The 11312-nt window shown below is 36.4% G+C and overlaps 1 protein-coding gene across 6 annotated transcripts in view; it reads right to left on the reverse strand.

Annotated features, from left to right (window-relative positions):
- Positions 1–10881, reverse strand: part of LOC138707697 (lysine-specific demethylase 4C-like) — a 141321-nt gene extending 130440 nt beyond the window's left edge. For 5 of the 6 annotated variants that reach the window (XM_069837513.1, XM_069837512.1, XM_069837509.1 and 2 more), the window contains exon 1: positions 10515–10881. The gene's annotated coding sequence lies outside the window, so the exon portion shown is untranslated. The remainder of the gene's footprint in view (positions 1–10514) is intronic. The other variant, XM_069837515.1, reaches the window with a different exon arrangement.
- Between the last annotated feature and the right edge of the window lie 431 nt (positions 10882–11312).

The following is an 11312-nucleotide window of genomic DNA, read 5'->3' on the forward strand; positions in this document are numbered from 1 at the left end:
TGTCAGTACGTGATGGCTATTGGAATGTTTCTAACGTTATTGTATTTTTCAGGTAGAGATCGCAACACAGCATGCCCAGAGGTCGTGCACGGGCATCTTATCGCCATCTTTCGAACTTTGTGAAAGATCGAATCATTGGCATGAGGGACATGGGAGCATCATATCGGCAGATCGCGCAGTATGCTGTAGTTTAATGAGGGCAGAACGAGTGGTGACGAGATGGGCTCAGGACAACAGTGTGACAAGAAGAACAGTCACGGGTCCTTCCAGAAGTACTACACCACCTTGTAACTTTTGCAAATGTCCGGGGCGTATTTATTTGGTGACTACAATGACGCCATTATCTCGGAATCGGTTGTTTCCGGACCTATGTTTATTAGGATTTTTGCCTTGCTTCATTGTCCTCTGCTCAGTCCTGAAGTTTGTGCCTATAGTTTCCGATCACTCGTATATTTATTTATTTCATCAATCTTTGTTCACGTCAGGCGGATTAGATGTGTTCCAGTTCTTAATCCGCCATCACTCTCTATACAAACATTACAAGAACTACTACATATTGAACCTATAAGTATCCTCTGTACACCCTAATAATAATAATAATAATAATAATAATAATAATAGTAATAATAATAATAATAATAATCTAATAATAAGTATAGCTCTTGTATTTAAAACTCTTACTTTAGCTTTTTCACTTCTATACTCAATCTCTTCAAAATTATTCTGTTAACTTCTTTGATTACTTTTCGTAGTTTCCTATTGTGTCCGACTACTCAACATTTATAATTCCATATCCGTTAGAGCTTTGACTTTCTCTTCCAATCTAATTTTAACTCTAAAAAGAAATTTTCCTAATTTATGCAGACTGTTGGCGTTAGGGGGGCCATTCATTTTTTTATAAGCTACTATAGCGTTTATTTGTAGAAATTTTTTATCCACCCAACTGTTTCTCAAATCATTCGTTGCCTGACACTGTAACGCAATATGCATTGCTTCTTCCGCTAGTCCACACAAAGTACATTTATCCTTCTCTACGTTCCACCTCTTATTCTTGAGCCTCCAGATACCTAGTCTCCACCATGCCATTCCTGTTCTCTCTTCCCTTGAATTTAGTCTAATATATTCTTCCTGTTCCCAAAACTGTTTAACCTCCCTATAATCATTCGTATATTGTAATTTAATAATAATAATAATAATAATAATAATAATAATAATAATAATAATAATAATAATAGTCGGCCTGGGTGGTGCAGTCGGTAGAGTGCTGGCCTATAGTGCCCGAGGCTTCGGGTTCAATCCCGGCCCAGGCTCTTGTCAGTAGATTTACTGGCATGTAAAAACTCCTGCGGGAAAAAATTCAGGCGACGCTGATATAACCTCGTCAGTTGCAAACGTCGTTAAATAAAACATAATATAAATTAACATAATAGTATTATCATTAGCCATTCAACAGTTGTCACATTTCTCAGCATAAGGATTCCTTCGAACCTAAAAAAAAATATTCGTAGGCTACCTTTAAATATTCTCCTTCCAAAGAGCTGTGGGATTTCTCAGAAATGACATTTGACATTCCAGACACTGGTATGATTCACCAGTTGCTAGAAGACTTATGTAGCACATAACTTTTCATTAGGCGAAATTGCTTTCCTCGTGTGTGTCTTGCTTTTTAAGTGAGTTTTTCACGTAACTCAGGAGTATACTAAAATTACTTTCACTCATTCTCAAATACGAGAGCTATTCACAAAGTAACTTCCGTTTATCTTTTACAAACCTGTGAATGACGTTACAGATTTGGGTTACAATACGTTTGAAAGTATATACTCTAGTTTATTTTTCCACATAGCTTCCAGTCACATTGAGACGCTTGTCGTGGCGTTTGACGAGCTTTGAAATTCCGCAATCGTAGAATTCGGCCGCCTGCGACTGAAGCCAACCTACGACGCTGGTTTTCAACTCGTCATCATCAAAGCGCTTCGAGCCAAGCCACGTCTTCATGTGCATGAAGAGATAGAGATGGTAATCACTAGGCGCCAAATCTGGGCTATAGGGAGGATGACCCAATACTTCTCAGTTGAACTCTTGCAGTTTGGTCGCAGTACGACGCGCTGTATGCAGCCGGGCGTTGTCGTACAGGAAAATCACCCCAGAGCTCACATGCCACGGCGTTTGTTTTGAATGGCCCTTTTCAAGTTTGTTAGTGTGTTACAGTAACACTCAGCGTTAATTGTGGCATTCCTCTCCAAAAACTCCACTAGCAAAATTCCTTTTCTGTCCCAGAAGACAGTTGCCATGAGTTTCCTCGTGGAAAGTGTTTGACGACACTTTAGGGTTTTCCGGGGAGTGAGTATGGACCCACTGCATTGATTGAAGCTTTGTTTCTGCATTCACATACCGCACCCAAGTCTCATCTCCTGTCACAATCTGATCGAGAAAAGCATCGCTTTCTCTTTCGTAACGCTCAAGAAGGGACAGTGCTGATCCCATCCGCAGAGCCTTTTGTTCCTCAGAAAGGAGTTTAAGTAACCATCTGACAGAAAGTTTCCGATAGCCCAAATCTTCGTAATCACTTTGTACAGAAGAGTACGATTAATCTGTAGAAAATCCTCACTAAGCTCCGACATGGTGAACCTGCGGTTTGCTCTAACCATTTCGTCAACCAGACGAACCACATCTGCATTCACGATACTCAGTCGACCACTTCTCTCTTCATCATGGACATTGGTTCGCCCATTTTTGAACATACGGCACCATGGTCTTACACCACCTTCACTCATTACGTCTGGCCCATAAACTTCACAAAGTTGGCGATGGATTTCACTAGCTTTACAGTTTTGACAAGAAATCTTATTATAGAACGTACCTCACACCTGGAGGGACTTGCGATTGCAGCACACACTTTGACAGCACGTGGCTCAAGAGAGGAACAAAGACACGACCTCGACTCTACCGCTGCTCGACGCGTACTGCTTCAAGGTACACTCAACCGCAAGAGCGGCGCCACTGTCTCTGTTGTTATGCACGCTATATGAAAACGGAAGTTACTTCATGAATAGCCCTCGTAGTTCCCATACGCAAGGACATTCCCTAAACGCAATTCTTTGTTTAAAAATTGAAAACCACTAGCTCCTTTCCTCCTTTTTCTCCGTGATTCAACAAATTTGCTTCCTTTTTGAACCAACTGTTCCGACTAACATTGCGATGCTGCTGAAGCAACAAGGAAAGCCGCTTGCTCTTCAGCCATGGTGAGCCACACGCACAGACTGCAGGAGGGCTCTGCGGAACGACATGCTGACTACGACAGAGGCAGCCAATTGTTTGAGGAACAGCCAATCAACACGTTCCTGATGGAAAGGACAGGAACGGAATTGAGAGCAGAGCTCGATTCTTTCATGACGCCTCACTTGGAGAATAAAATGAAATGCGCATGCCTGGAAGCTGGCGAGTACACAATAATGTGTAAACAGGGACTTACTCTGTATTTGGTTTGTCTAGATGATATTATAGTTCTTTTTAATTTACATTTTCAACTAGGTACATATTTCACTGCATTTTTACATATTTACATACATATTTTCTATATGAACTACATTAAAATCTTTGCTCTACATATTACAGCATTTCATAGTGTATCACTGGCACCAAGCATGAAATGCTCATTCTAACTGACCGAGTACTGCTCCCTCGATGACATCAATCCCAGCAAACAACTCTCATTCCCGTATACTACCTAGCGTCTTATCTGATAACCATCGTCGTGCTCGAGCAAAACCTACTAATACAATCCTATATTTCGCACAATTATGGACTCTAAAAACAAATAACATGATCTACAGGCGAAAAGTAATTAAATCGACAAACTCCGGGAGGTTGTATGGGACACCAAAAGAAACGGTTTTCTTTTAAAATGTCATATTTTCCTCAGAGGCTTTATTAAACCAGCAGAAGACGTATGCGTTCTTCAGTTCATGATGTTCTTACAAATTCACTTTTTGTTGTACGTCTTCACCTAGTGGAGTGCTTTATTAAACCGAATTGGTGGTGCGGATATTTGCTGCAGCAGGGGAAATAAACGATAATCCTGAAGTCTTTCACCGCGTTAGACAATCCATGTCCCGCCGATGTAAACTTTGTGTACAGATCAATGGAGGTATTTTTAACATCTTTTGCAGTGATTTTGATGTGTAAATATTTTATAAGAGACTCAAGCAATAAAGCATAGATGGCAATGTTTCGTGTTACATAAAGATCTGGTGTCCTCGCGAAATAGTACCTCACAGCACAATAAGACATTAAAGAAAAATGTTTATACTGGTGTTCCATACAATCTCCCAGAGATTTTACTTTTCATCCTGTATATCAGGCATGTTCAGCGTGGGCATTCCTAGCCTTTAAACGAGTGGAACAATGACGTAGAATTTCTGAATCGCATGCAGGCACAGACTTAAAAGATATTTCACGTCACTGTTGCACCTCGTTTAAAGGCTAGAAATGCCCTCGCTGAACATTTCTGTTCTATATTACCGGTATGTAATGTTCGAACAAATTCACACCACTCTGATAACTACCCTGAGTTCTCACGAATCTTCTGGAAACGAAGTGTGTCAGCGTAAAAATAAAACTCCGAGCAGGGGAAAAGCGACCGGCGTGGCTCAGTCGGTTAAGGCGCTTGCCTGCCGGTCTTAAGTTGCGCTCGGGCGCGGGTTCGATCCACGCTTGGGCTGATTACCTGACTGGGTTTTTTCCGAGGTTTTTCCCAACCGTAAGGAGAATGCCAGGTAATCTATGGCGAATCCTCGGCCTCATCTCGCCAAATACCATCTCATTATCACCAATCTCATCGACGCTAAATAACTTCGTAGTTGATATAGCGTCGTTAAATAACCAACTTAAAAAAACAGGGAAAATGGGAAATTCCTATCTTCTCATTAAATGTGCCATTTCTCAAATAGGCTTGTATAATGGAGCTTCCTATAGAAAATGAGTGAAGCTTAATGCAGAACTTTTCAAGGTCCTGACTAGTAGTTTCTCACGTCTGTTATAATTTACGCTTATGCCTGTATTATTAGTTCCTACGAAACATACTGGTGAATTAAAACTACTCATTAAAACATGCTTAGTTTGTTCAGATCAATTCAATCCATTTCAGAAACCACAGATTATCCTCTATAAAGCAGCGTTTTTCAACCTTTTTCAACATATGGCACACTGAAGGTGTAATTTAAAATCCCGCGACACACTCATAAAATCTAAACCGAAGGGAATCTTGACAGTTTTAAGAGGGAATATGTTTACTGAATGTTGACTTTTGTGGACTCACTTTCTTACTACTCTTCTCATTTTTCTTTTTCCAATTTTTGCTACGACAACCGTTACTACTTCCATTTCCTTGCGGCACACCGGCCGATCATTCGCGGCACATTTTCACACCATTTGAAAATGGCTGCTTTATATCAAATTCCACAAACAATGCTTTGCACCATGTACCCTTAAACACTTTTTTCAATTACACGTCCCTTACTTCAAGAAATGCAAGTAAACAGATGAGACAATATGCAAATACGCTGTACCACTCCCATCGTGATATAATACAGGCCGTTAGGCAAATCACGTGACTATTACCAGCCGATAACGAAGGGCGGCTTTTCAACCATATAAATTAGTTGGAAAGCAGAAATAAAAATATATACTGCTCTAAAATTTAGTGTAATTATTGCAATAATAAAATTTCAAACATTGCTTATGGGACAATTTAGATCAGAAATGCAAAACTGTGCTACAATTGTGGCACAACGTCGCAAGCAGGAACACGTAACTCATCCCTTCCCTTCAACCCTCGCGTCATTATAGGGTAGGAGGAGAAGAGATATGTATTCAGTGTTCTTGCCAAACGTCACATACGTCATTGAAGGCTCCGGCTTTGTGGACAAGGGCACAAACTCTGTCCCCATGCTTACACCCCTCTCTTCCACAGTTAGGCATTCTTGATTTAGACATTAATTTCCTTACGACTTAGAATTATTTTAATATTATTTCTGATGTGGAAGTTATGTTGACGCCAGGAAAGTTCGTATGTGTATACCCGACTTTATTTCGATGAAACATTGCACCCTTATATATGTTAATTGAATTTTTGATGTTATAAATTGTAAATATGTGTAATAATATACCTGTGACGTGGAAACATTAACTAGCATGTAAATTAAGACGTGATTAGACCTAAGTGCAGTGTTACTGGTTAAATTTAACAGTAATCAAGACCATTGTTCTGTTTACCGTATTTGTTTTATTAAGTTCAAATAACTGCTCCTTTCTATGCAGAGGGAAAGGAGACGTGCTAAATTAAAATAATATAAATTATTTTTTTATTAAATCTCACAATAGCTTTCATTCTAAACATAAAAATGTAATGTTGTAAACACGTTAACATTTACTACGTTTTCATGAAGTCAAGTCGATTTGAATATATTTACCGTACTGAATACGATCCCCCCTAACCTTGTCTTCGTGGAATTTTCGATACGTATTGAAAACGATTTGAATACAAAAGCTGAAGTTTCGAAGTAGATATGTTCGTTAACATGTCAAGTGAACATTGTAATTGGTTGGCCTTTTATGTTCAAATGTTAAAATAAAATAAAATAAAATAAAATAAAATAAAATAAAATAAAATAAAATAATAATAATAATAATAATAATAATAATAATAATAATAATGACTTTTATGAAAATACAAAATATCATGCATTATAACATAACTTTCCAATAAACAAAATTGAGCTTGCTGTTGGTAAAACAGAAGACACATCAAATAAATTAACGTTCACGTCCTTAGCCTATATTGAAATTGTTTTGAATACGATGTCCGTTTTCATGCCACTCAATCCGTATTGAATACGATCCGATCCACTTTTTTAAAGTGACCAGAAGACCTGATTTGGCTGGACAGTTCCGGTTTTCTGAGTCATGTCCCTTTGTCCCCGCCAGGTTCGGCTTGGATGTTCTGGTTTTCCGCAAGTCAAATGAAATGACCAATGATTAGAGACTGTAAATGTAATAACTTTCGACATTAGTAAACAGTTATGAATGAGTACAAGCAGAGTTAGGAAGTTAGCATTAAATTATGTAGTGAGTAAAAATCTCGTGTTATGGCGTAGGTATGTACCGGTACAATTTCGTGTTGTTCGCTTGAGACTCTGTAATATTAATGCAGTACTATAATATATATAATCTGTATGTAGTGAACCGTAGTAGCTTGCATTGTCACTGAGGACTGAATTACTATGACTGTCTATGCATATGTCTTTAGTCTAACACTATATACAGCAGAAATTATAAATATTGTTGACAATTAACAAGAAACGTTCAAACTACACATTTATACATGACGTAATAGAAAGGGCATATCTCATGTAACAATATTTCTCGCATTTTATCAAGTAAACCCAATTACAAAAATAAGTCACAAGTAAAATTCCTAGCATGTACACCATTGTTGAATCAGTTTTACAATAAAAAAAAGTCATAAGATTATTCGCGTTTTCGTGGCTCACAGTCCGATGCCCCTGTAAGTGCAGAAGCGTAGAGGAAGCAAGAAGCAGATATGATTGCGCGTAGAATAATGTTTGTACATGACCGGCAAAATTACAGAGTGGGGGTTCTTATGGTAGTTACCTACGCATTTGATGCCATTTTCGACTCCGAGGAATATGGTGATTTTAACTTTTTAGGTGTATCAATCGACCTTGTGATTCAGATCGTTTTGAATCCCCGTTTTAATGGAAGTTTCAATACGGTAAGCGTATTCAAATCGATTTGAATACTCATTGAAAACATAGTAATTGTAAATTATTTTCATATTAAAATACCGGTAGTAAATTTTATTATTCCTGCACGTATTATACAATAAAAATAAATGCAACTTATGCTCAAACTACACTAGATAAAAACTGAGGTCTGATATGCAATAAAGTAATATATTACACTGAACTCTATTGTTGTTTAGTCAACCGTCTGAACTTCACATGTGATATCACTTATGAGGATACTGAGCCAGGAGATAATGGGATAGGGTGACCAATTCCTTTGCTCTTCCATTGTATACATCGCCGACTAGCTACATATTACATTAGTCAGACATCAGATGCATACAAATAGGTACTCAAAAAGAGAAAACACGACTCCTCGAGTAACACCACACAAATTGCATTATGGCTTGGTAAAGATCGAGAAGGCAATTACTGTACACAAAAAAAATGTAAATAACACACATTATGGTTTAGGTTTATCACAAATTTTGAAGAATTTACGGTGCTGAAAATCATATCTCGCAATAACCAACTACAAAAAAAAATCGAAAAATAAACATCATACATGACGTAATAAACACCCAACTTAACTATAGAAATCGTATACTATACTAGAACCACAAATTTTCCTACGAGAAGAATTATTATAAATTGAAGACAAATGATATGAAACTGTTCTTCAGTTCGTTCACGTTTACAAGGTCTTGGTTAAGGAAATCATTTGCAATTCTGGTATCAAGACAAATGACAGTCAGTTCATTTATTAACATTCTCATTCACAAAAGCGTTTGAAATTAGAAGCTGAAAATAATTCAAAAGTAACAAACTAATTTCTGTTCATTTCAAAGCAGAACTTTAGTGCGACAATTGTACGTTTCATAAATAAACACAACTACAAAATAAAAGAGCGAATTATATTATGTATGAATAGTGAAAAATTGTTCTCTTACATTTATTCTTCTAATTTTATAAGCATTTGTGGAATCATCTAATTATAAACATATTTCGGTAACCTTATTTCAAATATTCAAATTTATTTACATTAATTACATATCCCTATGCTTTGTAAGCTTGCATCCCACGTAGTGTACACAAAAAAATCGGAGTAGTCGTGAAGTATTTCTTCGAATACTGTACAAGAATATGTAAAAAAAATAAATAATAATAATAATAATAATAATAATAATAATAATAATAATACACTTCATCGTAGGCGAGGGGTTTCTGCTCATACTCTTGGAAAACATTTCTTCTAGCATCACTCCTATTTCACCACTCTACTATTTCCTACTAAATAAAAACACATGAATTTTTCTCTGAATAAATACACATTACAGTAATGAAAAAAAAACAGCTGATTACGCAATAGAAGCTAAAACAGTGTTAATAGGCCTACTTTGTACGGAATGAAAAGCAAAATCAAGCAGATTTGAATTTGTTATCTAATTCTTTAAACAAATGTAATGTACATTTAACTTCGAAAACATGAGAAGACTATATTACAAATAAATTACTGAAAAGATGTATGGTGAAATGGACATATTATGCTTATGGTATTTGAACTGAAAATGTAATTAGTTTAATTACGCAGATTTTTGCAATATAAATGAATCCTTGGTGTGGCCAATAATAGCATTTTAAATAATCACACCAAGGGAGAAAACAGCTACAATTACATAATCCAACGTCATATTTAACGAATTGAGTTTACTTCTCAACAAAACAAACTTGGTGATGGGCTTGTAAATACAGTATATCCAACACTAAGCAAAGAGATTGAGAGATAAGTTTCTATTAGAGTAATTCTTCATTTTCATCTTCCAGAATTTTAATTTGCCAACGTTATGAAATTTAACAATAACCTACAAATGCAAATAATTTGTGTGAAAATTGTCCCAACAACACACGAACGTAACTCACATCTTTTAACAAGCTGGTAACGACCGAACGCAATAAAATAACACAAACTCAACAGTCATCACACAGAAGAAGTTATACTTCGAGTCAAGTTGTATGTAGGTACCTTTCAAAATAAATATATATACATTAAAATAGCGAATCTTCAAACACATATCGCTAATTCCACATAAAAATTCATAAAATAAAAGGTAATGCAAAATGCAAATTTTGATCCTTTCCATCCAAAATTGTTACGCTTCCATACCACAAAACTAATTGTGTATGCAATTTTAAAATACTCCAGGTACGCTCAATACATGCTGTTCGAAAGGTATGTCAAAACTTCACATATGAGACAATATTTTCTTCAATAATACTTCTACTCACTCAAGAAAACAGCTGACACATTTGATATAGTATAACTTCCACGGAAAATAATTATACACCCCTCCCCCACAACTGTAAATAGAAGTTATATTGTACAGTAACCTAACTACAAATAAAAACAAGATGGCGCCTGTCAAACAATTATGTTTATTTATATTGTTTTAGACCCTTTCTATATAAAAGAAAGTAAATGTAATTCGCCAAATGTGAGAATTGAAAATACTCGATTTTTATATCACGATCTCACCGAACGAAATTTTATATAAAAACTAAAATAAAATCACAAGGAGTAGCTAGTACACAGCAAAAGGCTTTAAACTGGAAACGCTTGTACACATTATTCCCCTTGATTCGAAGCTAAGTTTTCGTAGAAGTAAAAAAACACTAATAACACCAATGTGAAAAATCAATCATATGACCTACCTCCAGAAATAATCCAAAAACTCCGCAAATGCAAATACAAACACACTTATTTCACCTCATACATTTCGACAACCCCTACGCAAGTATTCATGGATACTCCAAGATTGAGCTTGATTCTATACACACTTCATATAATAACCAAAGATTGTAGAAATCACAAGCACTTTATAGTATTAAGTTTCACTCTTTTAACAACGAAATATTACTAACGTATACAAAACTTCTGGACTGAATTATTCGACATAAATTAATAAACATAATGCGAGAACTACTGACAAAACGTCGAAAAACATAAACTATTCCACAACCATTACATACTACAAACTGTAGCCCTGGACGGGCGCGTTAGTATTTAGTGATAGGAAGAATAGATACGACTCGAAACACAAGAGAACAATAGCGAGATATCTAGCGGCAAATTCGTGAAATACGTTCATCACTATCAGGTGAGGGCAAATTTCATACATGACATAGAGAGACATCTAGCGGCTGAAACTTCAAGAGGTTCAAGCACTCTTCTGCTGGTAGCAAACAAATAGGATTCTGCTTCAGACCACGTGGCAGAAATCGACTAAACGTAGGAAGAATATGAAATATTGTTCCCATCCTTTTGTTAAGTGGCTCGTCTGCAAAAGTTCTTAAAATAAGTGTACTTTTCTAATTTAACCATTTCCTGGGTTATATTTTGCTAAAGCGATTCATTGAAAATATTGGAATTTACACCTTTTTTTAAGATGGAACATGATATTAGCGCTGCGTTCGGAAAAGTAGCTGAATGTCACATAGCGTAGTAGGCCT

Source organism: Periplaneta americana, chromosome 10 (assembly GCF_040183065.1).
Source record: "Periplaneta americana isolate PAMFEO1 chromosome 10, P.americana_PAMFEO1_priV1, whole genome shotgun sequence".
Classification (NCBI taxonomy): domain Eukaryota; kingdom Metazoa; phylum Arthropoda; class Insecta; order Blattodea; family Blattidae; genus Periplaneta; species Periplaneta americana.